Source organism: Orycteropus afer, unplaced genomic scaffold, assembly GCF_000298275.1.
Source record: "Orycteropus afer afer isolate SDZICR_OR568_19922 unplaced genomic scaffold, OryAfe1.0 scaffold00185, whole genome shotgun sequence".
NCBI classification, from domain to species: domain Eukaryota; kingdom Metazoa; phylum Chordata; class Mammalia; order Tubulidentata; family Orycteropodidae; genus Orycteropus; species Orycteropus afer.
Genome location: NW_006921772.1, coordinates 432,302 through 438,975, shown reverse-complemented (window position 1 = coordinate 438,975; position 6,674 = coordinate 432,302).

The window sequence follows — 6,674 nt, the reverse complement described above, 5'->3', positions numbered from 1 at the left end:
CTCTCTGATGACCAATGATTGTAAGCATCTCTTAATGTAGTAGCTGGCCACCTGAATATCTTCCTTGGTGAAGTGTCTATTCATGTCCTCTCCCATTTTTGAATTGGATTGCTAATTCCTCTGGTGATGAGACTTTGGAGTTTTCTGTAAATCTTAGAGATAAGTCCCTTGCCAGATATGTAATTATCGACAAATATGAATTTGTTGCTGTCATTTTTGTTATGTGCTTTTTCATGGTGTTGATTTTTTTGTTCCATATAATTTTCTATGCTGAGCTTGTTTTCTTTTTTTTATGAACCATGTTATCACTTCCTTTGTTGCTATTGTTTTATTATTTGCTAAATATTTGTGCTGGTCCTCTTTTTTATTTTGATGTTAAGGTTTATCATTTTCACAAATTACTCTGTGATTTATAGTTTTCTTCCCAAGTTTAGAACACTCTGTTCTATCTTGTAGTTGTCTTGACTTCCTTACCATCTAGAAGTTCTGTAACAAAACAGTTTTTTCCCTCTTTTTGGTTTGTAGTTGTAATCATTTGTCAATTGATGTCTCTGGTTCCCTGTTTACAATCTTGTAGGGTTATTTACTTTGGATAATTCCATAGCTGGGTTGGTTTCTGGGTTATATCATCATGTGTGTTAATGGTCAGTTGTTGTTGGCTGTTGTTGCTTCTCTGTCCAAAGGGCTCCCTTAAGCATCTCTTGTAAGGTTGGTCTAGTTATAACAAATTCCCTTAATTTCTGTTTATCTGGAAATGTCCTAATTTCACCATCATATTTGAGGGAAAATTTTTCTGGGTACATAATTCTTGGTTGGAAATTTTTCTCTTTCAGAGTTTTATATATACCATCCCATTGTCTTCTCACCTGCTTGGTTTCTGCTGAGAAATCTGAGTTTAGTCTTATTGATTGCCCCTTGTAGGTAACTTTTTGTTTTTCCCATTCTGCTCTCAGGATTCTTTCTTTGTTTTTGGTTTTGGTGAGTTTGATGATGATATGTCTTGATGATTTTCTTTTGGGGTCTATCCTGTTTGGAGTTCGTTGAACTTCCTGAATTGATATATTCTCATCTTTCGTCATACCAGGAAAATTCTCTTCCAACAAATCTTGGACAATTTTCTCTGTGGTTTTATTTGTCTCTTCCTGTTCTGGAATTCTGATTACACATAGGCTATTCCTTTTGATGGTATCTCACATGAACTTTAGTCTTTCTTCATTTTGTTTTGATCTTTCATCTGATTTATTCCTTTCCAAAGAAGTATTGAAGTATTTGCCATCAATCTCACTAGTTCTGTCTTCCATTGATTCAATTCTACTCTTTGACTGTTCAATGTGTTATCAATTTTTGAAAATTTAATATTAATCTTCTGGATTTCCATGTGTAGATTTTGTATCATTTCTAATTTTTCATTTATTTTGTCATTTTGTTCTTGTATTGTCTTCTGAATTGTTCTAGGTTTTTCTATGTTTTCCTAATTTTTTTTAAGTGTTTTCCTTGATCTGCCTCTCAATTTGTTGAAGAAACCTAAATATAGTTCTTTTGAATTCCTTATCAGGGAGTTCCAATGCTGTGTCTTCCTCAGAGATGTGTTTTGCGTCTGTTTCCTGATCCCTTGTTTCTCCTGATTTATCTTGCTTCTTTGAGTGAACTATGATGCTCTGTTGTCTCTGAAGTATTGTGACATTTTTGTGTTTATTTTTAATTGGTGATTGTTTGTTGACTGACTCACCCACGATTTTTGTTTTGTTTGTATGTTATCTACGTAAGCAGGGTACTGTGCTGTGCTCCTCTATTCACTAGCTGACATCACTTGTACACTTACCAACTGTCTCCTTTCCTGTTGTTAGCTTCTTATATGTCCCTGCCAACCTTGGCAAACAGAGCCTATTCCTAGGTCCCTGGAATCCAAATGAGAATGCTATCACTTTAAAATCCCAAATGGTTGCCACTTATAAAGATTCAAAATGGCTGCACCCTTGTTCACTTTAAATATCCAAAATGGCTGCCGCATGTAAACAATCAAAATGGCTGCACCCTCCAGACAGCAAAGAGTCCACAGCTCAGGTTGTCTCCCTCCTTGCTCTTTCCCTTCCTAGTCATAGGCTACCAGTAAAGTCATCCCTGCATCCCTTGGTGACCAGGGTTGATCATTAGGTCAATTCTCAGGTCCCAACACCACTTGGAAATATTCAGGCTGTTGGTCCCATCAGAGTAGCTGACAGTCTGCAGCTCTGATCATCTCTGTACTCACTATTTTCATTCAGGTTTTTCCACTAGTTGGTGCCTAATCCACTTCTGTATAGTTCCTTTCAAAGCTCAGGTCTCCAGGATTACATTCTATATCTCTGTGAATTGGTTTTTCTTTTCTCTGTTGAAGAGGGTCTGCGTTGCTTATCTGCCTAGTCCTCCATCTTACTGGAAGTCCTAGATTTATTCATAAGTACTTGATTCTTTGGGTGGCTATTATACATAATTTTGTTTTCGTGATTTCCTTTGCAGAGTTCTCTTTGTTAGTGTAGAGGAATCCAAATGATTTTTGTATGTTGATGTTGTACCCTGCCAATTACTGAATTGTTCTATTAGTTCCAGTACTTTTTTTGTTGAGTCTCTGGGATTTTCTATGCATAGGATCATATCAGGAGCTCTGGTGGTGTAGTGCCTAAGGCATTTAACTTCTAACCAGAAGGGTGATGGTTCAAACCCACCAGCCACTCCTCGGAAGAAAGGTTGGACAATCTATTTGTGTAAGTGATACTGCCTTGGAAAACCAAGGAGGGGTAACTATGAGTTAGATCTGACTCAATGGCAGTGGGTTTAGAATCATATCATCTATAAATAGATAGTTTAACTTCTTCTTTGGAAATTTGGCTTTTATTTTCCTTTCTTGCCTTATTGCTCAGGCTAGGATTTCCAATTCAGTATTGAATAGGAATGGTGATAAAGGGCATCCTTGTTTGGTTACCATTTGCAAGGGGAATTTTTCAATCTCTCCATTGAGAATAATGTTGGTCATTGATTTGTGTATAAGCCCTTACTTATTTGAGGTATTTGCCTTCTATTCCTATTTTGCTAAGAATTTTTATCAAGAATTGTTTTTGGGTTTTGTGAAATGTCTTTTCTGCATCGATTGATAGGACCATGTGTTTCTTTTCCTCTGTTTTATCTATGTGGTGAATCTTTTGTTCATGCTGAACCATCCTTGCATACCATTGTCATGATGTATTATTTTTTTGATTTGTTGTTGGATTCTATTAGCTCGGACTTTGATTTAGGCTAGGACCAGAATTTGGAGACCATCTAAAGAATAGATCTGATGCACTGAACACCAATGACTGAAAACCAGAAGAATTGTGGGATGACATCAAGAACATTATCCATGAAGATAGCAAGCAATCACTAAAAAGATGAAAAAAGAAGAGAAGACCAAAACTGATGACAGAAGAGACTCTGACACTTGTCCTTGAGCAGAAAATAGCTAAAGCAAATGGAAAAAATGACAAGATAAAAGAGCTGAACAGAAGATTTCAAAGAGCAGATCGAGAAGACAAAGCCAATTACTATAATGAAATGTGCAAAGACCTAGAGTGTGAAAACCAATAGGAAAGAACATGCTCGGCATTTCTCAAACTGAAAGAACTGAAGAAAAAATTTAAGCCTCAAGTTGCAATATTGAAAGATTCTATGGGCAAAATATTGAATGATGCAGGGAACATCAAGAGAAGATGGCAGGAATACACAGAGTCACTGTACCAAAAAGAACTGGTCGATTTTCATCCATTTTAGGAAGTGGCATATGATGTAGAACCAATGGTATTGAAGGAGGAAGTTGAAGCTGCAATGAAGGAACTGGCAAAGAACAAGGCTCCAGGAATTGATGGAATACCCACTGAGCTATTTCAACAAACTGAAGCCTCACTGTAGGCACTCATTCAGTTATGCCAAGAGATTTGGAAGACAGCTACCTGGCCAACTGACTGGAAGAGATCTATCTTTGTACCTGTTCCAAAGAAAAGTGATCCCACAGAATGTGGAAATTATTGAACAGTATCATTAATATCTCATGCAAGTAAGATCTTACTGAAGATAATTCAAAAATGGTTGCAGCAGTATATTGACAGAGAACTTCCAAAGGTACAAGCTGGATTCAGAAGAGGATGTGGAACAAGGGATATCATAGCTGCTGTCAGATGGATCTTGGCTTCAGGCAAAGAATACCAGAAAGATGTTTACTTGTGTTTCATTGACTATGCAAAGGCATTTGATTGTGTGGATCATGACAAATTGTGGACAACATTGAGAAGAATGGGAATTCCCAAACACTTGATTGTGTTAATGAGGAACCTGTACATTGACCAGAAGGCTGTTGTTTGAACAGAACAATGGGATGCTAGATGGTTTAAAATCAAGAAGGGAGTGCATTAGGGCTGCATCCTTTCCCCATACTTATTCAATCTATATGCTGAGCAAATAATCAAGAAGCTGAACTATATGAAGAAAAACGTGGCATCAGGATTGGAGGAAGAATCATTAGCAACCTGCAATATGCTGACAACACAACTTTGCTTGCTGAAAGTGAGGATGACTTAAGGCACTTACTGATGAACATTGGAGAATACAGTCTGAAGTATGGGTTACCCCTCAATATAAAGGAAACAAAAATCCTCACAATTGGATCTATAAGCAACATCACAATAAATGGTGAAAAGATTGAGGTTGTCAAAGAATTCACATTGCTTGGTTCTACAATCGATGCCAATGGAAGCAGCAGTCAGGACATTAGAAGATACATAGCACTGAGCAAGTCAGCTGCAAAGGAACTCTTTCAAACGCTGAGGAGCAAGGATGTCTCTTTGAAGACTAAGGTGTGCCTGACACAAGCCATGATATTTTCAATTGCCTCATATGCATGTGAGAGCTGGACAGTGAATAAGGAAGACTGAAGAAGAGGTGATGATTTTGAGTTGTGGTGCTGGCGAAGAATACTGAAAGTACCATGGACTGCTAAAAGAACTAACAGGTCTATCCTGGAGGAAGTGCAGCCGAAATGCTCTTTGGAAATGAGAATGGCCAGGCTTTGTCTCACCTACTTTGGTCATGTTGTCAGAAGGGACCATTCCCTGGAGAAGGAAGTCATGCTTGGTAAGGTGGAGGGTCAATGAAAGATGGGAAGGCCTTCAACGAGATGGATTGACATGGTGGCTGCGATGATGGGCTCAAGTATAGCAAGGATCATGGATCTGGGTCCGGATCAGGTGGTGTTTTGTTGTGCTGTGCATAGGGTCGCTATGAGTTGGAAATCACTCGATGGTACCTAATAACAATAACAACAGGATTTTGTTGACAATTTTTGGGTCTGTCTTCATGAGGGATATTAGTCTATAATTTTCTTTTATAGTGGTGTCTTTGCCTGGTTTTGATATCAGGGTTATGCTTGCTTCATAGAATGAGTTAGGGAGTATTTCATCTGTTTCTATGCTCTGAAATAATTTGTGTTGAGTTGGTGTCAATTCTTCTCTGAATGTGTGGTAGAATTTACCAGTTTACCTGTCTGGGCCAGGAGTTTTGTTTCGTTTTTTTTCCTCAGTCAGAGTGCTTTTGTGACCTGTGCAATTTCTTCTTTTGTGATGGGTCTGTTCACATTTCTTACCTTAGATTGTGTTAGTTTGGGAAGGTAGTGTTTTGAGGAACTTGTCCAATTCTTTTAGGATTTCAGATTTGTTGGAGTACAGCTCTTCATAGTGTTCTGTTATTACTCTTTTTATTTCATTTGGTTCTGTTGTGACATCATGTATTCCATTTCTTATTCATGTTTTTTGCTCTTCTCTTTTGTTAAATTTGCCGGTGGTTTGTCAATTTTATTAATTATTTCAAAGAACAAATTTCTGGTCTTGTTGATTCTTCCTATTGTCTTCTCTTTTCTGTTTCATTTATTTCTGCTCAAATCTTGTTCATTTCCTTTTTCTGGTGACTGCAGGCTTTTTTTTTTAACTGTTATTTTTCTAATTGTTGGAGATGTTTGGTTAAGGTGTTGCTTTTGATTCTGTCTTATTCTTTGGTGTATATGTTTATTGCTATAACTTGTCACTGAGCACTGTTTTTGCTGTCTCAAAGAAAGATTTTGGTATGTTGTATTTTCATTCTCATTTGATTCAAGGAATTTTTAAAATTTCATTTTTTATTTCCTCTATTACCAAGTAGTTTTTTAGCAGAGTGCTTTTCAGTTTCCTTGTATTTGGTTTGTTTTCCTTCATCATCCTGTTGCTGATGTCTAATTTTCTAATATTGTGGTACAAGAAGGTTCTTTGTAGTATTTTGATGTTTTTCACTTTATTCAGGCTTGCCTGTGGCCTAACATGTTGTTTATTCTGGACAATGTTTCATGTGCACTGGAAAGAATGTATATTGTGCAGTTGTTGTGTGGAGTGCTCTTTATATGTCTTCGAGGTCTAGTTAGTTGATACTGTTGTTTACATCTTCTGTATCTTTGTTGATTCTTTCTAGTTGTTCTGTCCTTCATCAAAAGTGGTATATTAAATCTCTTACTTTTACTGTGGAGTTGTCTATTTCTCTTTTCAGGTCTGCTAAACTTTGGGAGCTCTGGTGGCATGGTGCCTAAGGCACTTGACTGATAACCAGAAGGCTGGTGGTTCAAACCCACCAGCCACTCCTGGGAA